General features: G+C 43.4%; 1 non-coding gene and 1 pseudogene across 1 annotated transcript; both read left to right on the top strand.

Moving 5' to 3' along the window:
- Window positions 1,953-2,024, top strand: TRNAC-GCA. Its single transcript has one exon. It is a non-coding gene; the product is annotated as a tRNA-Cys (tRNA).
- LOC102178074 lies at window positions 22,665-23,620 on the top strand (annotated as a pseudogene).

The raw sequence follows: 23,832 nt of genomic DNA, 5'->3' as shown, positions 1-23,832 counted from the left end.
GTTTTTTTCTAATCACAAGGGACTGATATTACCATGAGGGGATTTAGTGCTTTTCTAGATATGAGGAGATGCAAGGATTGAGATCATGAAACCAGTTCCCGAAAGTATCTAACTATCTAAAGACCTGTTCCATCAATTTCCCTGGAGCACAGAGTGCCTCACTTCCCACCCTGAACTCCTTTCAGGGAGTGTCAAAGGTCAAAAACTGCAGCAGCTCAGAGGCAGATGGCAAATGCCCTTGTTGTTGTTCAGTCACTGCCAAATGCCCTTGCTGCTGCTGCTGCTAAGTCGCTTCAGTCGTGTCCGGCTCTGTGCAACCCCATAGGCGGGAGCCCACCAGGCTCCCCCGGCCCTGGGATTCTCCAGGCAAGAACACTGGAGTGGGTTGCCATTTCCTTCTCTAGTGCATGAAAGTGAAAAGTGAAAGGGAAGTCGCTCAGTCGTGTCCGACTCTTCGAGATCCCAGCCTTCCAGGCTCCTCCATCCATGGGATTTTCCAGGCAAGAGTACTGGAGTGGGGTGCCATTGCCTTCTTCGGCCAAATGCCCTTGGTAAGCGACAATTTGTACTCGACACGCTCCAATCTCTTATCATCTTCACCTCATTATCTTCCCACTGTGTGTCTTTGTCTCCAAGTCTCTCCTTTTTTAAAATTTTTAAAATGAATTAACTTGTTTTGATTGCAACGAGTCTTAGTTGCAGCATGCAGGATCTTTGTTGCTGTGCCCAGGCTTCTCTTGCCATGGTGGGTGGGCTCCAGAGCTCACAGTCTCAGCAGTTGTGGCACGTGGGCTTAGTTGCCCCACAGCTTGTGGGATCTTAGTTCCCCAGCCAGGGATCAAACCCACATCTCCTGCATTGGAAGGCAGTCCATGGGGTCCCAAAGAGTTGCACATGACTGAAGTGACTTAGCAGTATTACACATGCACACAGTATTACACTTGACATTTAGCAATGGACACAGATCCCAGGCTCTGGGTAGGATTCACTCCCGAAGGAACTGGAGATTCACATCTAGCCAGTTCACTGCACATAGCAGGTGCTCAGGAAATATTGGTTGATTGAGTGAGTGCACAAAAGAGCCTCTTACAGGAAGCCATTCACTTCCAGTTGGATATAGGGAAGCAGGAAGAGCATCCCTGCTTTCCAGAAAACCAGGCACCCAGGAAATTTTCTTTTCCTCAGAATTCTGGGGGGCTGCTTACCTTCTCTTTCCTCTCTCGCCCTCCTAGATCAAGGAAAGGGAAGACTGCCTACTGCTGGGAGAAGACTACCACACCAAATGGCCAAGAGCCAGAAGATGTGGGCGCTTGCAGCTGAAAGCCAGCCCCTGCCTGCTTCAGTCAGCTCAGAGCCTGCTTCACAAGCGCCCTCCCGCAGTCAAGCTACAGCACTTCCCACTGTGTGGGCCCCAGGCAGTCATGCTCGGAGGGCAGAAGTGTTTGAAGGCCCAGCTGCCCGGCCAGGTTCAGAGGCGGCCAGCAGCTCTCTTGAAGGTCACTAGATACCTGCTAACTACAGATCTCCCTCTGCATCTCCACAGCACATATTTTAAGACCCCTGGGTGTCTCCTTTCTTCCGAGGAGCAGGAATGGGAATAGACCAAGCTTGGTCTTGGTGTTTTTTTGTTTGTTTTTTTTTTGTTGTTGTTGTTAATCCCCAGCATACTAGGCTGCTGTCCAGCATAGCTTTTACTACTGATCCTATTCACTGCGAGACAGAATTCATTGGGTGAGGCCAGAGAACCTCCAGGATTCTAAACAAATTAATGGGATTTCAATTCATTTCCTATTCAGATGCAGAAGATATTCTATCACCAGATGTATTAAGTCCATCCTATGTGTTTTGTTCCAGAGGGGTAACAGAAGATGCTGAAGATATAGGCAAACCAGTCCTCTCATCTATGGCTCATAAGGGGTGTGAATTGGTGCAGCCTCTACGCAAGGTAGGCTTCCCTGGTGGCTCAGAGGATAAAGCGTCTGCCTGCAAAGCAGGAGACCCAGGTTCGATCCCTGGGTTGGGAAGATCCCCGGGAGAAGGAAATGGCAACCCACTCCAGTATTCTTGCCTGGAGAATCCCATGGACAGAGAGGCCTGGCGGGCTACAGTCCACAGAGTCGCAAGGAGTCGGACACGACTGAGCGACTTCACACACACTGCACAAGGTAATTTGGTAGAATTTATCAAAATAAGAGGGCTTCCCAGGTGGCACTAGTAAAGAACCTGCTTGCCAATGTAGGAGATGTTAGAGACACGAGTTCGATCCCTGGGTAGGGAAGATCTGGAGAAGGGAATGGCAACCCACTCCAGTATTCTTGCCTGGAGTATCCCACGGACAGAAGAGCCTGGCAGGATACAGTCTATAGGGTCATAAAGAGTTGGACACAACTGATACGACTCAGCAGCAGCAGCATCAAAATAAAAGAAACACTCAGACATGACTTTTCCATTTCTAGGAATTTATGCTACAGATACATTAACACACATGTAAAATGCTATGTTTATCAAACTTTTTATGCAGCATTGTTTAAAGAATTCAGCTTGGAAGTAGCCAAAATGCCCACAAACCAATGACTGGTTAAAATAAATGATGCTGTGTCCAGACAGTGAGATACAAAATAGCTGTATAAAGGAGCAGACACACCCCCTAAGTTCTCTTGTGGAAAGACCTCCAAGTATATTATCTATTGCTGCTAACAAATTTGCTGGTTTAAAGCAACATGTATTGGACTTCCCTGGTGGTCCAGTGGTCAAGACCCTGCACTTTCAATGAGGGGGCATGGGTTTGATCCCTGGTCAGGGAACTAAGATCCCACATGCCATGTGGCACAGCTGAAAAATTTATAAAAATAAAATAATAAAATAAAGCAGCATTTACTATCTCACAGTTTCCGTGGGCAGGAATTTGGAAATGGCTTAGCTGGGGTCTTCTTGATTCTATGAGGTTGGAGTCAAGCTATGGGCTCAGACTGGACTCACCTCACAGTTTGACTGGAAAGGATTCTATATCTGCTTCCTAATCTAGTCTTGTCACTGTTGGCTGGTCTCAGAAAATCCGCTCCTACGCTCGCTGGGCAGGACTCAGTCCCTCAGCTTGAGAGCCTCTTCTAGGGCTGCTTGGGTGTCCTCAGGATAAGAAAGCTGGTTCCTCCAGATAAGTGACTCAAGAGAGAAAGGATGAGAGAGCCCCCAAGACAAAAGAGGCAGTTTGTTAATAATAAGCTAGTCTTGGAGGTGACACCCTATCCCTTCAGCTGTGTTCTATTCACTGGAAGCAAGTCACTAATTCCAGCCCACAGCCAAGGACAGGGGAGTTTACCTCCAACCCCTTGAGGAGGCTAGTACTGAAGAATCTCTGGACATACCTTTAAAATCCCTGCACCAAGATAGGTCTCTAAGTGCCCACCTCCCACACACACACCCTGATACACACACGCAAAGTACAGAGCAGTTGTATGGCAAGCTATTACATATGTAACAAGAAGAAAAAGAATAGCTATATATGTTTGCTTGAAGATGCATAAAATATCCCTGGGAAGGTACACAATAAACTGTTGCCTCCGGGGAGAACAATTGGTAGCTTAGAAACAGGGATGGTAGGGAAAATTTATTGTAGGTATTTCATTCATCTCTTAAATTTGGCACCATAGTAAACTACTTATTTTTTTGTCTTTTATAATTTTTTTCAATTTTTAAATTTTGTATTGGGGTATAGCCCATTAACAATATTGTGATAGTTTCAGTTGAACAGCAAAGTGACCCAGCCATACATATACATTTATCCATTCTCCCCCAGACTCCTCTCCTATCCAGGTTGCCACATAACATTAAGCAAAGTTCTATGTGCTATATGGTAGGTCCTTGATGGTTATCCATTTTAAATATAGGAGGGTATACATGTCTATCCCAAACTTCCTAACTATCCCTTCCCCCATCCTTCCCCTTGGCAACCTAAGTGTCCATCGACAGAGTAACAGATAAAGAAGATATGGAACATATATACAATGGAATATAGCTCAGCCATTAAACAGAATGAAATAATGCCATCTGCAGCAACATGGTTGGACCTAGAGATGGTCACACTGAGTGAAGTAAGTCAGAGAAGAGAGAAATACCTTATGGAGGGTTTGGGTGTGAGCTGGATCTGGGCATCATTTGTGTGGACTATGTGCGGAGAGCTGGTGAGGTGTGCCAGGCTACAGAGAATGCATCTGAGGAGCGTCCTTCTGGCATCGCTGGAGTGGGAGGCAGGGCAGGATCTTATGGAGGAGGCTGGGCGGGAAGAGAGGGGTTCAGGTGTGAGGTAGGAGCCCCTGAACATGAGGCTGAGGATGATGGACCGAGAATATCAGAGACCACAGGCTTTTTCAACACAATGCATGATCTAAGCATACTTTAAGAAGATGCCTCTGACAGCCCTATGGAGATGGAATATGAGAGGTTAGATCACAGGAGAGTATTATGGAAAGTGTTGAAACAAAGAAGGAACTGAATAAAGGGAGTGTTGGAGACCCTTGAAGACAAGAGACTTGGGAGGTAGAATACAGAGGACGCCTTATATGTAAGAACTGAGGGAGGATGCAGAACATCATGGGTCTTTTCTGTGTTTCTCCTGTAGCTAGCACAAAAATGTGCCTCTGAAACAAAGTTTCAGTTTCTGCCCCCAGGTTCTAACATTATGCTTTCTATCTAGCCCCTACTCCCAGTGTTGGCCTGCTCTCCTGCACGCGCGCCCCCCCCCCACCCACACACACACACCCTACCCTGACCTATTGTCACATATCTAATATTTTTATTTTACTGAATCAATCTCTTTGACACAAGAGAAGGTAATCAGAATATCTTTTCAGGAAGGCAAGAACTGTTTATATTCTTGACCTGATTCCAAACACCCAGCAAATCCATGGAGAGCAATTAATTAAATGGTTATCTCTATGTCTGGCTTAGAGACATCTCCCTTTCTCTCTCCCCATCTTGTCCCCCACTCTCCCTGAGCTTCCCACTTCCCCTTCCCTTATATTGTACCTACTGGTTCAGAAGCTAAATTTCATTTCCCTTGGCGGTGGAACATTGCTTCGTTTTTTAAAGACACAATCTGAGAGCATTACTTTGTTTTTCCCCCTTTGCAACCATGTTGATTCTATATTTAGTAATTTTATTAAGGAGATAATTTACGTAAATTCCATACTGGAGCCCTGCTGAGTAGCAAGATAACTAATTCTATTCTTCTTATTAGGGAAAACAGACAAACCAAATGAGATTTAAAGACAAGATGGATGAATCTGTGTCTATGCTGAAGTCAGTCCTGGGACCTCAGGACACGCGTCTAGGGATCTGAGGAACAGAAGACTGCTTCATTCATCAGGAAACAGTTTATGGGGTGGGAGTGGGGGGAGTGAGAGAAGAGGAATACATTTCAATAACAGGACAGAAATGCAGCATCAAGAATTCACCTGGGCACAGTGGGACTCTCTCTTGGAAGAACAACCACAGATCTAAAATGAAAATGTCCTCCTCCTTTGCTGCTCCCCACTATCCAGCAGGTGAGTGAGTGAGTGAAGTCGCTCAGTCGTGTCCGACTCTTTGCGACCCCATGGACTGTACTACCTACCAGGCTCCTCCCTCCATGGGATTCTCCAGGCAAGAGTACTGGATTGGGTTGCCATTTCCTTCTCCAGGGGATCTTCCCTACCCAGGGATTGAACCCAGGTCTCTCGCATTCCAGGCAGATGCTTTAACCTTTGAGCCACCAGGGAAGCCTGGCAGATAGCAGCCTCAATTCACAAGTGCCGATGGAGAGAGAGGAGTTGGCCTCCCCAAGCAGTTTCCGTGGTTCTTCTCTCCCTGACATCTTTCAAATCCTCTTCATCTGCATCCCCAACGACAGGAGGCACCAGGTCTGTTAAACTGACTTGTTCAATCTCTGAGCCAGCACTCAAGTCTGAATATAGGGGTTTCTTAATAAATACATGCAACCCCACTTTCAACAAAGCCAATAAATGAAAAAACTGATTTTTACCAAGGACATCAAGAGGTGGTTATTAGCTTTACAAAAAGACAAACTAGAGAATTCTTTTAAATCTCCGGCTCCCTCGGTGCATTGGAAATGAGATTCAATTTAGAAAAAAAAAAAAAAAGACTCAATTGATACACAACTTTTGAGAATGCTCTGCTGGTGAAAAGAAGGCACAGCAGGGACGAGACATTGATGGTGATTAAGAAAAGGAAGCGGACTTAATTTCCTTCCTTCCCAGTAGGACTGATATTAACATGTAGCGAGGGCAGAGTATATGCCAAACACTTTCAACACCTTCATCGTGTCCAGTCCTCATGGCAGCCCTTGGAGGAGGAGATCTGCCTTATCACACACACACAGCTGAGGCTCAGAGAGGCTGAGTAGCTTGCCCACAGCCAGTGAAAGATGAAGTCGGAATCAGAACTTGGGTCTTCTGCCTCCAAGCCCCTTCTGCTATCCCCCAATTCCCTCTTTCTTTGAAACATACTTCCATGGACTTCTTTTTGTTGGTCTGTTTGTCGGCTTTTTTGTTTGGGGGGTTTTAGTCTAGATCTATTTTCTGTATAGGCTGCCCAGTGGCTCAGTGGTAAAGAATCTGTGTGCAATTCAGGAGCTACCAGAGATGCGGGTTCAATCCCTGGGTCGGGAAGATCACCTTGGGAAGGAAATGGCAACCCACTCCAGTATTCTTGCCTGGAGAATCCCATGGACAGAGGAGCCTAGTGAGCTACAGTCCATGGGGTCACAAAGAGTTGGACATGACTGAAATGACAGCACATAGGCATTTTTTTTTTAATCTTTCCTTTTTTCAACTTTTATTTTATACTGGAGCATAGTTGATTAACAATGATATGTTAGTTACAGGTACACAGCAGAGTGATTCAGTTATATCCATTCCATGGAATTCTAAAGCCAGCTTCCCCTCTCTAAACAAACCTTGCCACAGGACATAACAAGCAAACTCCCCTCACAGCCAATATACTCTTCTTCTGTGAAAGCAATTCAATCATCCAGGACCCATTCCTTAGCTGGGCTATTAGAGATTGTCAGGACCTCTATGGGTCTCCAATGGAATCATATGAAATAGGACTCCAGCACTGGGTGAGTCATATGAAGTAGGACTCCAGAACAGGCCAGGGTCAGAATCAAGCAATGGGCAGCAGACAGCCAGAGAGGTGACCCCTAAGGGCCTCTTGCTCCTCAATAAGCTCACCAGAGCCACTGTCAGCTGATGCAGAAGGCCTTTGTCTCCAAAGACGACCAGCGGCTCCCCAGGCTCCCTTGTGTGTGGTCATGCAGATGAGCTCCAACCAGCAGGATGAGAGTGGAAGTGAAGTGGTTTGTGAAGCCTCCTGGGCATGACACTCCCTGCTCTTTCTGTCTGTAATGGCAGGTGAGGACTACAGCCCTGGAAGCCAAGTGCTGCAAGGGCAAACCTACAGGTTGAAATTTTGAGCTTTGTTTTTGGAAGAAGTGTTACCTTAACCCATACAGACTCATGGAAAAGCCCTACGACTGGGTCAATAAGTCAGGGACATCAACCTAAGGGAGTGGTGTGGCAACAGTGCCAGATCGCAAACTTTGAACCAGAGGAATGGATTTAAGTTATGGTCCCACAACTTCCACTGATACAGGTACAGTTTTCATCACTATTTAAATAAGGCCAGGGGTTGAGCTTTCTGAAGCAGAGACCCCTGCCTACTTATGTGAATCAAGAGGTGCAGAAGAAAGAGCCCAGATATTGGGTCAGTTCATCTGATTTGAATGCCAGCCTCCAAGCACGCAAACACCCCCAGCACAGAGCCCAGGGCAATGAGGGCTGCATCTCTCTTCCTCTAACCTCTCATGCCCACTTCCCTCTCTCAGGAGTGTCTGAGCCTCCATCATTTCTGATATGATAGCTATCCCACTTTTTCTTCTTTCTAGCCCCCCACTCTCAAAGACCAAGGATATCCAAGTCAGGCAGGGAGCAGAAAAGGATGCTAGCAAATTGTGATGACAATTCTCCCCATCTTCACTTGAGAGTGATGGGGTCAGTGGATAAGTTTAAGGTTTTCTGGAGTTTTCTTCCCCCCGTACTATTTGGAAGGAGTAAGAAATCTACATTTCATGAATGCTTTTTATATCCCAAAGACCATCATTCCTGTAGCCCTTATCCCCTTCTCACCTTCTCAACAACATTTTGAGGAGGGTATTATAGTGTTGTTAATGGATGAGAAAACTGGCTCAGAGAGCTGACATGACTTGTCCAGGATCACAGTTCTAGGGTGCAAATCCAGATACCTCCCTCTGACCTTACAGATCCCCTTCTTCCCCCATCATTACCCTGATGTGCTGGAAAGGAATTCCTGGCCCCTATTATGCCTGCCTTCTCCCTTCTCCAAAGTGTTGAGCTTTCATTGGCTCAGACAAGAGCTCATCACCCTTCCCATTTGCTGGGTGGCTGTCTTTCCTGGCTAGTCCAGGTGACCTCAGACAACCACGTGGCCCTCCAGGAACTAAGAGGGAAGAATATTTGCTCACCCTCCAGAGCTGGAACTGGACTGAGGCTAGAGAGGCACTCAGGATGCCAAGTTTAAGGAGTCACCCCTTTTTGAGGCCAACCTTGTGCCTGTACATCCCTGAGAACAAAGCCTCCCTTGACTATGTGCCACAGTGCCTCTCCTGCTTCACCCAGCCCCAGGCCAGCCACCCAGCCTCTCAAAAATCACATGTTCTTAGGCCCAGAAATGCTTTAAAAGTTGTTCACCTAACACTTTGTAATTTTTTCAGCAAACCAACAATTTAGTGAAAGCTCAAGAAGGGGAGTTAGTCTGATAACTAAAACCACTGGTCATGTTGTCACACTACACTCACTGCCGAGTAAGGATGGGGCCCAGGGCCTTCTGAGCCACTGCAGCAGCCAACCCACCATCCACTCACTGAGGAGAACTCAGCCATGTGTCACTAAGGCTTCTCACCCAGGAGAGACACAGGCTCGCTGGTACACAGCCAGGACAATCCGAAAGGCAGTCTCTGGGAGACAATCATGGGAGTGGGATGGTCATCCATTTTTGTTGGAATTCTTTGGGGGCATTTCCTCCAGCCAGCTCTCAGTCAGCTCCAATATCTTCCTTCTAAAGACTCAGGCCTTATAGTACCCTCCAAAAAGGATAAACATGAGAGGCAAGGGGGACAGCCTTCCACCTGCTGCAGGGCCACCCAACTAGGCTCCAGCCCAGAGACACTACCTTCCCCCACATTTCTTCCCAAGAAAGCTGCAGGCCACACATAGGGGAAAACCATAGTCTTTCTTTTTTTTTTTAAATCAATGTTACTGAGAAACACCGTTGTTATCTAATTTCCCAGTCTATTTTAAAAATTGTTTGTGAAGGCTTCTGAATCATATGAGGGGGAAAAAAAAAGACATTCCAGCAACAGCTAATTGCCAGACTCTTGCCCTAACTAGCTTTGTGCTTTTCTGTTTCAAGCAACATTACTCTTTGTTTTGTTTTGTCTTTAATTGAGCTATGGGGGAACGGGAGCATGTCTTAAAGAATGAAAGCAGGGAATGAGAGAGTCAAGCCTTGGGAATTCCAGCTCCAGCTCTCCCTGCTTGCAGGGTTTCTGGGGAAAGCATTTCAGCTCTCTTTCTGCCTGTGTCTCGCCTCCTTGCACAATGAGGGTAAGAGTAATTGTTCTCCTGCTGGAGGAATGGCCACAGTCGAATCTCACTGTAAACTATGGGTTTTGTGGTGGGAGTTGGGGGCTAGTATAAGCTGCTGGAGAAACAGGACAGGTTGATAATCCCCCAATACAATGATAACCCTGCTCTCAGCCAAAAGACCTTGAGTCCCCATCAGGGGACTGAGTTCCTTCATCTTTTGAGGGAAGAAGAGCAGTCCCCTGTCCCATGACAAGCAGAGACTAAAGGAAATACATTTATTAAGCAGATGTATGGTCCCCAGCATCAAATTAACTGGAACTTTTTTCATTCAATCTTCATAATTTTATGAGACTGTCAATATTACCTGCATTTTCTGAATGACAACACTGAGGTTCAAAGACACCACATAACTTACCAATGGTTTCTTATCTATTAAATCATGGACTCAAACTCAAGACCTCTCTTAAAGCTCTTTAAAGTCAGAGGAATAATAATGTATTACAGAACAGGTTAAAGCCGGTGCAGACTTTGGACTGCCTGCTCTCTGGCTTTAGCTGTCCATGGTTGCAAGCCAGCTTCAGCCTGAGAATGCCCCTCCTTTGATGGTCTTTTCTTATCCTCCTTTTCCCCATTTCTCTTTCCCAGCTGGTTTTCTCTTCACTCTTCCCTAGACCCCAAACATCCTGGTCAGCCTTGGGAGGAGTGGAATGCTCCTCCTTTCAGTAACAGCAGACTGTACTTCTTCTCCAGGCTCCAGAGTCAAGTCAGAGGGTCTCCTGACTTTAAATGGCCTCCAGAAAGCAAATTAGAGGGGCTGGGCCCAGAGAATCTCCTTTCCGCTGTTTTGTTCCTTGAACTGTCTTGGCTCAGAATACCCATCTTTTCTCCTGTTCGCCTGTTTGAGTCTCCTCCTTTGAGAATAGACTCATAAAGCACCTCCCTTGGGAAGTCCCTGCAGGCCCCCTTCCCACTGGCCTGTGATCCTCAGGTGCTGCCTCCACAAGAGTCCAGTGGTGCTCAGCACAGTTTCCTCTGAGACTCAAGACTGGGAAAGAGAGAAGCAGGCCCAGGGGTTTGTGCTTACCAATGGAACAGGGACTGCAGACTATTTGATTTGTGTATAACCAACAGGCTGGAGGAGAATGAACATCACTGTGATGTGGAAGAAGACACAAAAGCAGGGCACATGACTGCCAGGCATGACAGGATTTCTCACGAGAAGTAGGACTTCTCTGAGCTCCTTCACCTGTGAAGAATTTATCACAGGTTTTTGTGAGATGAAGAAGCAAAATGAATCTGAAAAATATTGTAGTCTTTTGAGCATGATACCTACAGATACTTCTCTTTCTTTGCAGTTATAAAAACTAGATTTTTTTGGATGGATAATATTATGTCAGTTTCAGGTGTACAACATAGTGACTCAATGTTTATATACATTGAGTGTTTAATGGTGATTACTGACTGAGTGTTTTATGGTGATTACTGACATCATGGTGATTACAAAATAATCACCACGATGTCTGTAACCATTGTCACCATACAAAATTATCACAGTATTAACTATATTCCTTATGCAGTGTATCACATTCTGCTGCTGCTAAGTCGCTTTAATCGTGTCCGACTCTGTGCGACCCCATAGACGGCAGCCCACCAGGCTCCCCCGTCCCTGGGGTTCTCCAGGCAAGAACACTGGAGTGGGTTGCCATTTCCTTCTCCAGTGCATGGAAGTGAAAAGTAAAAGTGAAGTCACTCAGTCGTGTCCGACTCTTAGCAACCCCATGGACTGCAGCCTACCAGGCTCCTCCGTCCATGGGATTTTTCCAGGCAAGAGTACTGGAATGGGATGCCATTGCCTTCTCTGGTGTTACATTCTAGCATATATATTATATATAACTGGCAGTTTGGACCTCTTAATCTCCTTCACCTATTTTACCCAGTACAACCCACAGTAACCCTCAGTTTGTTCTCTACATCTGTGAGACTGTTTCTGTTTTGTTTTGCTTCTTAGATTACATGAATAATTGAAATCATATGATATCTGTCTTTATCTGTCTGACTTATTTCACTTAGCATAAAACCTTCAAGGTCTATAGATGTAATTGCAAATGGCAAGAGTTCATTATTTTTTAGGCTGAGTAATATCTTTACATATATCTATTATACATATATCTATATCTACATATACATAGCTTCCTTATTTATTCATATAATGATGGGCGTGTACATTGTTTCTGTATGTTGGTCATTGGAAATAATGCTGCAATGAACATAGGAATGCATATATCTTTTCTAATAAGTGTTTTTGTATTCTTCAGCTAAATATCCAGGAGCAGAATTTCTGAATCACCTGGTAGTTCTTTTTTTTTTTTAATTTTTTGAGGACATTTCATACTGTTTTCCATGGTGGCTACACCAATTTACATTTCCACCAACAGTGCATGAGGTTTTCATTTTCTCCACATTCTTGTTCTCCACCATTTATTTGTTGTTATTTGTTGTTGTTTTTTATAATAGCCATTTTTCCAAGTGATATCTCAATGTGGTTTTGATTTTCATTTCCTTGATGATAAGCGATACTGAGCATCTTTTCATATGTATGTTGGCAATCTGTATGGTCTTCTTCGGAACAATGTCCATTCAGATCACGTGTCCATTTTTTAATCAGAATTTTTTAATATATTGAGTTGTAAGGGCTTCTCTGGTGGCTCAGCTGGTAGAGAATCCCCTTGCAATGTGGGAAACCTAGATCAACACCTGGGTTGGGAAGATCCCCTGGAGAAGGGCATGGCAACCCACTATCAATATTCTTGCCTAAAGAATTCCCATGGACAGAGGAGCCTGGTGGGCTACAGTCCATAGTGTTACAGAGTCAGACACGACTGAGCAACTAAGCACAGCACACAGTACATAATTTATTTATATAATTTGGATATTAACTTCTTATTAGACATATCATTTGCAAATATCTTCTCTCATTCCTTAGGCTGCCTGTTCATTTGTTGATAGTTTTCTCTCTTGTGCAAAAGCTTTTTAGTTTCATATAGTCATACTTGCTTATTTCTGTTTTTGTTGCCTTTGCCTGAGGAGACAGAGCAAAAAATATATAGCTGAGATCAACTTTAAAGAGCACACAGCCTATGTTTCCTTCTAAGAGTTTTATGGTTTTAGGTCTTCCATTTAATCTATTTTTAATTTATTTTTGTATATTAGAATATGGTTCAGTTTCATTCTTTTGCATGTAGTTGTTTAATTTTCCCAACCTCATTTTTTGAAGAGAATGTTTTTTCTCATTGTACATTTTTGCCTCATTTATCAGAGAATACTTGACAATATAAGTGTCAGTTTATTTCTCTATATTGTGTTCCATTGATCTATATGTATATATTTGGGGTGCCAGTACTGTATTGTGTTGATTAGTAAATCTTTGTAGTATACCTTGGAATCAGGAAACTTGATATTTCCAACTTTGTTCTTCTTTCTTGAGATTGTTTTGGCTATCTGGGGTTTCTTGTAGTTCCATACAAAATTTAGAATTATTTGTTCTAGTTCTTTGAAAAATGATATTGATATTTTGATGGGGATTGCATTGAATCTGTAATTTGCTTTGGGTAGTATGCTTATTTTAACACTGTTAATTCTTCTGGTCCCTGAACACAGTATATCTTTCCATTTATTCCATCTCCAATATCTTTCATCAATATCTTACATTTTGAGCAGTAAGGTTTCTCACCTGCTTCATTAAATTTAATCCTAGGTTTTTTAATTTTTTGATGCAATTGTAAATAGAATTGTTTTCTCAGTTTCTCTTTGTAAAATATTGTTACTACTGTATAGAAACTCTATAGATTCCTATATATTAATTCTGTATCTTAGAATCTTACTGAATTCATGTATTAGTTCTAATACTTTTTTGAGTATTAGAATCTGAGTCTTAGTATTAGAGCATTAGTTTGAATATTAGAGTATCTGAGTCTTTAGAGTCTTCTTTATATAGTAACATCTCATCTGCAAGCAGTGACATTTTACTTCTTCCTTTCAAATTTGGATGACTTAATTTTTCTTATCTGATTGCTTTGGCTGAACTTCTAGTACAATGTTAAATACAAGTGGCAAGAGTGGATATCTTAGTCTTGTTCTTGATCTTAGAGAAAATGCTTTCAGCTTCTCAACATTCAGCATGATGTTAGCTGTGGTTTTGTCATTAACAGCCTGTATTATGTTGAGTTATGTTCTCTCTACCTCACTTTTTTAAGAGTTATCATAAAAGAATATTGGACTTTGCCAAAAGCTTTTTCTGCATCTATTGAGATAATCACACAATTTTTATTCTTTGTTTTGTTAATGTGATGTATCATGTTGACTGATTTGCAGATTTGACCACTTCTTGCATCTCTGGAATGAGATGCACTTCATCATGGTATTGTTTTGTTATTTCTTTCACTAAGTTGGGTCCAACAATTTTGTGACCCCATGGACTGTAGCCCAGCAGGCTCCTCTGTGCATAGGATATCCCAGGAAAGAATACTGGAGCAAGTTGCCATTTCCTTCTCCAAGAGTTGGACCACAAAGAAGACTAAACACTGAAGAATTTATGCTTTTGAATTGTGGTTCTGGAGAAGACTCTTAAGAGTCCCTTGGACAGCAAGGAGATCAAACCAGTCAATCCTAAAGGAAATCAACCCTGAATATTCATTGGCAGGACTAATGCTAAAGATTGTTGTGAAGAGCTGACTCATTGGAAAACACCCTGATCCTGGAAAAGATTGGAGGCAAAAGGAGAAGAGAGTGACAGAGAAAGAAATGGTTAGATAGCATCACTGACTCAACGGACATGAATTTGAGCAAACTCCAGGAGATGGTAAAGGACAGAGGAGTGTGGCATGCTACAGTCCATGGGGTCACAAAGAATCAGACATGACTTAGCAACTGGAGAAAAACAACCAGAGCTACCCTCAAAAATATAGCAAAAGAGAAAAGTGGGTTGCATTCCATTTGTGGGTAGCCAAGGCTATGGTTTTTCTACTGTCATGTATGGATGTGAGAGTTGGATTATGAAGAAAGCTGAGCGCTGAAGAATTGATGCTTTTGGACTGTGGTGTTGGAGAAGACTCTTGAGAGTCCCTTGGACTGCAAGGAGATCCAACCAGTCCATTCTGAAGGAGATCAGCCCTGGGATTTCTTTGGAGGGAATGATGCTAAAGCTGAAACTCCAGAACTTTGGCCACCTCATGCGAAGAGTTGACTCATTGGAAAAGACTCTGATGCTGGGAGGGATTGGGGGCAGGAGGAGAAGGGGACGACCAAGGATGAGATGGCTGGATGGCATCACCAACTTGATGGATGTGAGTCTGGGTGAACTCCAGGAGTTGGTGACGGATAGGGAGGCCTGGTGTGCTGTGATTCATGGGGTCGCAAAGAGTCGGACACGATTGAGCAACTGAACTGAACTGAACTGAAGACTGCACATAAATATGAGTTGAACTCTATTTGCATCTGGGACCCTATCAAACTGTTTCCAGAGCTCAGGGGAATTGCCTCAGTTCTTTCTTTGGGGTATCTTTGGGGATGACTCTGAATCTTGGGAAGGTAACATCTTTTGCACCTTCTTTGGGGATGCTTCTTTGGTCCATGAGGTTGTCTAATACTGCCAGGAATACTTACTGATTGTTTTGGCTGAAACTTGTTGTGATATTTTAAAGGATTTTTAAAGTAGCTCTAGGGTCAGAATTTGGCCAGTTTGGAAGGTGATATTCAAGGGCCAATATGAAACTCTATTATCAGACCTTGTCCCCTAAGCTAAATGTACCCACCAGAAAAGAAAAACCTACTGAAGACTTTGTGGAAGAGTTTACTAAACATCCCAAATGCATACAACTCTAAGTCTAGAACATAAAAATGTTTTTATTTCCATCTTGGTTGAAGAAGCAAATTAAGGATAATGTAGTTGGATGATTGTTTCAGCCCATGACCTGACCATTCAGATTGCAACCAATTCTTTGAGAAATTTTCTTACGAATTGTATCTTTACAATAACAGAAAATGCAGCTCCAGAAACAATTCAAAGCTCACCTATCCTTTTTATCAAGCCTAAAATATCACCTATTTATTTCAAAGAGCTTGTAAATATTATAAAAATTCTGACCCCAGTAGTCAAAATTCCTTTTTGGTGGTATCTGCACTCTTTCCAAGTGCCAGGAACTCTTATCTAGGCCATCACTTTGAAATGCAAACCTCAGGGAGGCAATTCTTAACAGAAAAAAGAAAAGAAAAAAGTGATCATTGGGGATTTAAGTGAATGAACAATCATGTGTTTTCTCCACAAATATTAATAAAAAGCTTTGGCCATCTGAAAAGGTAACCCTGAAATTCATTCCATCTTCAACAAACATGATTTGACCCAACTGTGTCTTTATAAACCAGTGAGTCTTTCACGATCATACTCATCTCATGCCTAAAGTTTTAAAACAAATCCTATATGATCTCTGCATTTGTCTGTATGTTACATGTGTCTAGATAGAGAGAGAGATAGTAAATGTGAGATTTTTTCTACCTCTGTATGGTATTATTAAAATTAATTTGTAAAAGAACATTATTTAATTAGCTTAAAAACAGCAAGCACTTGTTTAAATTAAGTATTCCTAAAGATCTAAGAAATACAATAAAAATTAACCCAAATGCTTTTCGAGATCACATGATCTGAGAAAATGTTCAGCATTAAAGTTAGTTTAACTTCTCTAGTTTAATTAAAATAGTTATATCTTCAGGGTGGTCAGCATTTAAAATAATGCAGAAATGCAGTTTTATTCTGCTTGGTTTACTAGTCAAACAAGTTTGTGTTATCTCTGTTAGATGAAATTTGTCAACTAGAACAATAACTTGGTATGACAAAATTTGCATGAGGAATGCAAATATAATTGTTGAGAACAAGTGAATTAAATATATGTAAGTGGTATAAACATTTCTAGGTGAACTTGCAGCAATAATTCTGGTCTAGGGCATGTCTATTTAATTTGTTTCCCCAAATCTTTTTGGTAACTTGAAATCTTAGAGTTTTGCTAAGCTTAATCAAATAACTGATAGCCATTGAATATCTAGATCATTTACAGATAAAATACTGAAACTTTAATTAGTGAACATAGTCTCATACATAGCTTCTTACCACTGAGAAATTTTAGGTATTTGGGTCTATTAGTAAACATGTTTGGTGCCACATTTAAAAATTTATGATGAGGAATAATGTACTTCCAGAAATTATGAAATATATTTATAAGCCTGTCAATATACAGAATTCTAGTATAAAAGACAGTCCACTATTGCTTACCTCGTAGGTAATTCCTTACTAGGAATTAAGGGTTCTAAGGGTTGAGAATTTTAATTAAGAATTTGAAGGGCTAAGAATTTTAATTTTTAAAGCTATGTAATAATAATAAAGATGAAAGGAAACAACTGTGTTTGAAAAGCAGATAAGGAAAATAGAGTGATTAATTGTTCTAAAGAAGAAGAGGGGGAAAATAGGACAAATATTTTAGCAGTTTTGTGGAAAAAAAGGGCTTCCCTGATGGCTCAGAGGGTAAAGTGTCTGCCTGTAATGCGGGAGACCTGGGTTTGATCCCCAGGTCGGGAAGATCCCCTGAAGAAGGAAATGGCAACCAACTCCAGTAATCTTGGGAAGAAATTTTATGCACGATCAAGCTGGCTAAGATTGTGATAAATTTAAGTTTAAAAATGAGTTTTAATATCAAAAGTACACAGGTGTAAAATTAGAATTGGCTATCTCTATGAAAGGACCAAGTTTTATTAGGCTCTTGATCTGCTTTTGATAACAGATTGTGAAATCTTTCTTTTTTACCTTGTAAATAATCTGCCCAGAAAGCAAAGATTTTGTGTTTTATCAACATAATTTCCTGTGTTACAATGTTGTCTTAATCAGTCCTTTAATAACTTAAGAAAACAGTCTTCTTTTCAATATTAAAAACAGTGAAGTAACCTGTATTTGTTTTAAAATTGTTTCTTTGGTTCAATGGATAATTGAGCAGTATTTCATAATGATCTGTGATCCTTTTATTCAAATGTCCATAACTTTTGATATTTTTTGGTCCACTTCAGTTCAGTTGCTCAGTCGTGTCCGACTCTTTGAGACCCCATGAATGGCAGCACACCAGGCCTCCCTGTCCATCACCAACTCCTAGAGTTCACTCAGACTCACGTCCAACAAGTCAGTGATGCCATCCAGCCATCTCATCCTCTGTCATCCCCTTCTCCTCCTGCCCCCAATCCCTCCCAGCATCAGAGTCTTTTCCAATGAGTCAACTCTTCACATGAGGTGGCCAAAGGACTGGAGTTTCAGCTTGAGCATCATTCCTTCCAAAGAAATCCCAGGGCTGATCTCCTTCAGAATGGACTGATTGGATCTCCTTGCAGTCCAAGGGACTCTCAAGAGTCTTCTCCAACACCACAGTTCAAAAGCATCAATTCTTCAGCGCTCAGCCTTCTTCACAGTCCAACTCTCACATCCATACATGACCACTGGAAAAACCATAGCCTGGACTAGACGGACCTTTGTTGGCAAAGCAATGTCTCTGCTTTTCAATATGCTATCTAGGTTGCATAACTTTTCTTCCAAGGAGTAAGCGTCTTTTAATTTCATGGCTGCAGTCACCATCTGCAGTGATTTTGGAGCCCCCCAAAATAAAGTCTGACACTGTTTCCACTGTTTGCCCATCTATTTCCCATGAAGTGATGGGACCAGATGCCATGATCTTCATTTTCTGAATGTTGAGCTTTAAGCCAACTTGTTCGCTCTCCTCTTTCACTTTCATCAAGAGGCTCTTTAGTTCTTCTCCACTTTCTGCCATAAGGGTGGTGTCATTGCATATCTGAGGTTATTGATATTTCTCCCGGCAATCTTGATTCCAGTTTGTGCTTCTTTCAGTCCAGCATTTCTCATGATGTACTCTGCATATAAGTTAAATAAACAGGGTGACAATATACAGCCTTGCCATACTCCTTTTCCTATTTGGAACCAGTCTGTTGTTCCATGTCCAGTTCTAACTGTTGCTTCCTGACCTGCATACAGATTTCTCAAGAGGCAGGTCAGGTGGTCTGGTATTCCCATCTTTTTCAGAATTTTCCACAGTTTATTGTGACCCACACAGTCAAAGGCTTTGGCATAGTCAATAAAGCAGAAATAGATGTTTTTCTGGAACTCTCTTGCTTTTTCCATGATCCAGCGGATGTTGGCAATTTGATCTCTGGTTCCTCTGCCTTTTCTAAATCCAGCTTGAACATCAGGAAGTACACAGTTCATGTATTGTTGAAGCCTGGCTTACACTTCCTCAAATAAAATTTTTTAATATAAATTTATTTATTTTAACTGGAGGCTAATTAGTTTACAATACTGTATTGGTTTTACCATACATCAACATGAATCCACCACGGGTGTACACGTGTTCCCCATCCTGAAACCCCTCTCCCACCTCCCTCCCCATACCATCCTTCTGGGTTCAAATAAAATTTTTAATGAAGTCTTTTTGACCTCTAACTAACTTTGGGATTTTTCCAGAGTGTCCTGAGATATCTCAAAATGTTTGGTCTCTCTCCTTATGAAACAGCAATATTAAAATAATTAGGCTTATTTGACATATTCAATTAAGAGAAGCACTGTCAAATAAGATGTAAAATAAAGCCATCTTTATGTTGTTCCTGTATAGGCATATGCTATTAGGAAAGACCCTGACATTCAGAAAGATTGAAGGCAGGAGGAGAAGGGGATGACAGAGGATGAAATGGTTGGATGGCATCACCGACTTAATGGACATGAGTCTGAGCAAACTCTGGGAGGTGGTGAAGGACAGGGAAGCCTGGTGTGCTGCAGTTCATGAGGTCTCAAAGAGTCGGACATGACTGAGCGACTGAACAACAATATGTGCCGACCACTATTCTCATATCACGGGAGAGAAGAAGATAGACAAGGTGACTACATCAGGGACCTTACATTTTAATTGGGATAGGTAGAGAATCAACATAAATGTTAACACAAAATGATTTCTGACAGTGATAAGTACATGAAGACAATATGTTAGGATAACTGGAAGGGACATACTCCAGATAAAAGTGAAAAAGACTGAGACAAGGTAAAGAGCAAGTGCAAGACAAGTGCAAAGCAAGACAAGGTAAACAGTAAGTGCAAAGGCCCTGAAGCAAGAGCAAGCTCGGCATGTTAGAGAAAACAATTTAAGACCAATGTGGCTAGAGAAGAAAAGAGAAGTAGAAAAGTAGTGTTAGATGAAGGCCAAGGTTATATTTAAGGAACAGTAAGTTGTCAATTTAGACTGGAGTTGAAGTAACAGACGACCCAGGAAAACTAATTTGGGACTAAAATTAGAAAACCTCAGACACTAAATGGAAGTGGATACACTTCATTCTTTATAAATGCATAAACCAGCTCTACAAGAGAGATGCTCAGGGACACCACTCAGGTATTTCTCATAAAGTAGGGTGACTTTGAAAATATCAAAACAGGGACTTAATCCACTTGAGCACTAAGGCAGCAAGCTAAACGGAAATACAAGACTGTTGGGCACATTTTACAACAGAACATCTGAGCAGGAAGTCATCCGGCTTATCTTCCTCACTGGAAGGAGGAAATAAAGACAGAGAAGGAACCTGAGGACTGGGGCAAGTGAAAGCAGAAAATGTGGCTGATGATCATCAGTCCTGGCTCTCCTGCCTTCAGAAATCATAATGTGTCCCTTTGGTGCCAAAGCATTTAATGGCTGTTTCTCACCTCCAGTCTTGCCGTGGCAATCACGTGCTGACGCAGAGGTGCTGCAAGGTAAGGAAATATGCACGATCGAGCCAACGTCTGGAGGGAAGCCGCCCTGGAGAATCACCCAGATCCACAATAAATTCACAAAAGAGAGATGCAGACTCTGGTTGTTTTAAGTCACTGAGGTAGTTGGGGTTCCTTGGTTTGGCAGGGTAACCTAACCTGTAATGACTCATACAGAATACAGGCATTATAGCCCAACCTGCTATGACTAACATGGTTCCTGTGTCAAAGCTCTGTACATTTTTAGCATGCATGGGTGAGTGTGTGCCCATGGAGGTGTGTGCAGAGTTACATCAGAGTAGTTGTGTGTGCTCACTTCTGGGAGCAAGTGTCTGTCTGGGTATGCTGCCAGGGGGGTTGTGGTGCCCTTACCACACACCTTGACACCTTGGCTGAGCCTAGGAAGACTCTGGGAAGCCCACCAGAGCCCACCCGTCAGGTACCTCCAATGCTGTGTCCATGGCTTACAGAGTTGCAGCCTGGAACCAAAAGGGTCCCTGATCCTCCAGAGTACACTGGAGGGTCTCCTGAGTCACTCGTCTGAAAACAAAACAAAACAAAAGACATGCACACATATACACAAAACACACACAAAATTTTCCAATCATCTGTATCCATCCTAAAAACTCCAACCAGAAGAGGTGGCTGCAAAGGCCCGTATGATGTCACCCTCACCACCCAAGAGAGAAGGGTGGGAGCAGCAGCGCTCAAGAACCTAGGAATCGGACTCCTTTTCTTCCTTCTCCTCCCCTTCCTCCCCCTCTCTGCACATGCTTCAGTAATTGACACGCAGTGCTTCCACCGCACCTCATTTCACAATATCAGTGTTTCTCCTGGACTCATTTGCTCCTCACAGTAACCCAGGAGGAAGGCTGGCAGGCATGAGGACCCCATTACATGAGCGAAGGAAATGGCTCAGCCCATAGGTAAAGGTGTCAGCTCACGCACCCTCCTCCTGCCAGCCTCAGTGTTCTTTCTCACATGCCTCCTTGGACTGATGCTAATTGGCCAAGAGAAATAAATAAATGATAAATTTTCCACTTCTCTGAAAGCAGTTTTGGCTGCCCCCTACACAATGCCAGCAAGATGAGACAAAATCATTCCATCAATAGCTCTGGAGTACTCGGGTACAATTCTAATTAAAGTGAGACTGCCAAGGGCCTTCTGGAAAGGACTAAAAATAAACTGAGGGCGTTCTGTTGGGAAAAGAGTGTTGGAGGGGAGAGGCTGGGCGGCGAGGAGAGGGGTGGAGGGCACAGCAGGGTGTCAGGCCCTAGGGAGACAAGGCTGGTGGTGACTTTCAATGAAGGCAACATCTGCCCCCAGCCTCCAGTCCATTCATTTCTTTTCCTTCTCGTCTTCCCTTTGAATAATGTGCTTTGCCTGCTACTTCAATCTCAGCCTCTGCTCTCCACATTAACATGTATATTGCTTGGTTAAGGGCTATCTGGCCGGTTGGTTCTAAATAACTGGAAAAATGACAGGAAGGTGATGGGGGCAGGATGAATGAGGAGCTCATCAAAAGCTCCTGACCGCCTTTGTCATTTATAAACAAATACCCAAGTGACTTCCACAATTTTATTTTCAACTGCACTCTTCTGAAAAGAGCCAACCAAGCTCTCCTACTTGATATCTCCCTCCCCTAGCCCAGTCCCTTGACTATCTGGCCTGTGTATTCACTCACAGCCATCAGCAGTCCTCTCTCAGGGCCAGGTACTGCCCTGAGAGAGGACAGCCACTGCCCACAGGGAACCCAGAACCTCCAGAGACAGACACTAAAACTGTAAGATGTTTGGTGTGTTAAGTGCCCAGACATGGCATGGGCAAGGCAGGGCAGGCTGCTCTGGGAACAGAAGCAAAAGATGTTCTGATCCAGGAAGGCTTCCTGAAGGAGGTGCCCCTGATTAGTGTGTAGATAAATAAACATTAGTTTGATGTGTTAGTAATCCAAACCCACCAGCCTTTCACCCCAGAGATCATTATATTATGCTGTTTACTTTCCCTTGTAGCATTTCCCACCTATAAATACATACGTGTGCGCTGCGTGCTAAGTCACTTCAGTCGTATCTGACTTTGTGCAACACTGTGGACTGTGGCCCGCCAGACTCCTCTGTCCATGGAATTCTCCAAGCAAGAATACTGGAGTGGCTGCTTCTTCGTGAAAAAACCAAATGGTGGATGACGCCGGTGCTGCGGAAGGGCTGGGAAGACCCAGCCCAGGGGCCCTGGAAGGGGAGGCCGCGGTGGCTTCCGCAGAGGCTTTGGTAGTGGAAGTGGCGTCCGGGGCTGCGGGTCGCGGCCTGGGACGGGGCCGGGGCCGGGGCAGAAGCCGCGGAGCTCGCGGAGGCAAGGCCAAAAACGAGGAGTGGCTCCCCGTTACCAAGCTGGGCCCCCTGGTCAAGGACATGAAGATCAAGTCCCTGCAGGAGATCCACCTTTTCTCTCTGCCCATCGCGGAGTCTGGGATTATTGATTTTTTCCTCAAGGATGAGGTTTTGAAGATTATGCCCGTGCAAAAGCATACCCTTTCTGGCCAGTGGACCAGGTTCAAGGCATTTGTGGCCACTGGGGATTACAACAGACATGTCAGTCTGGATGTCAAGTGCTCTAAGGCAGTAGCCACTGCCATCCATGGGGCCATCATCCTGGCCAAGCTGTCCATAGTCCCCGTGCAAAGAGGCTGCTAGGGGAACAAGATGGGCAAGGCCCACATGGTTCCTTGCAAGGTGAATGGCTGCTGTGGCTCCGTGCTGGTGCCCCTCATCCCTGCCCCCAGAGGCACTAGCATCTCTCCGCCCCTGTGCCCAAGAAGCTGTTGATGATGTCCAGCATTGACGACTGCTATACTTCTGCCAGGGGCTGCACAGTTACCCTGGGAAGACAGTGAGAGTCGGACTTTACCCTAGCGGAAAGGCTAGTTACCCTAGGGAGACAGTTACCTGGGCAACTTCGCCAAGGCCACTTTTGATGCCATTTCCAAGACCTACAGTTATCTCACCCCTGACCTCAGGAAAGAGACGGTGTTCACCAAGTCTCCATATCAGGAATTCACTGGTCATCTTGTGAAGAACCACATCAGAGTCTCCGTGCAGAGGACACAGGCCCCAGCTGTAGCCACCATATAATTTTATAAAGAGAATAATAAAGTGAATGAAACCAGTAAAAAAATAAAAATAAAAGAATTCTAGAGTCGATTGCCATGCCCTCCTCCAGGGAATCTTTCTGACCCAGGGATCGAACTGCGTCTCTTAAGTCTCCTGCGATGGCAGGCAGGTTATTTACCTACTGAACCACTTGGGAAGCCCCATAAACACATACATGTGCAAACAAATACATAAA

This window comes from Capra hircus, chromosome 8, assembly GCF_001704415.2.
Source record: "Capra hircus breed San Clemente chromosome 8, ASM170441v1, whole genome shotgun sequence".
Classification (NCBI taxonomy): Eukaryota; Metazoa; Chordata; class Mammalia; order Artiodactyla; family Bovidae; genus Capra; species Capra hircus.
The sequence above is the reverse complement of the archived record's forward strand: the minus strand, read 5'-3'. Positions and strand labels throughout refer to the sequence as shown.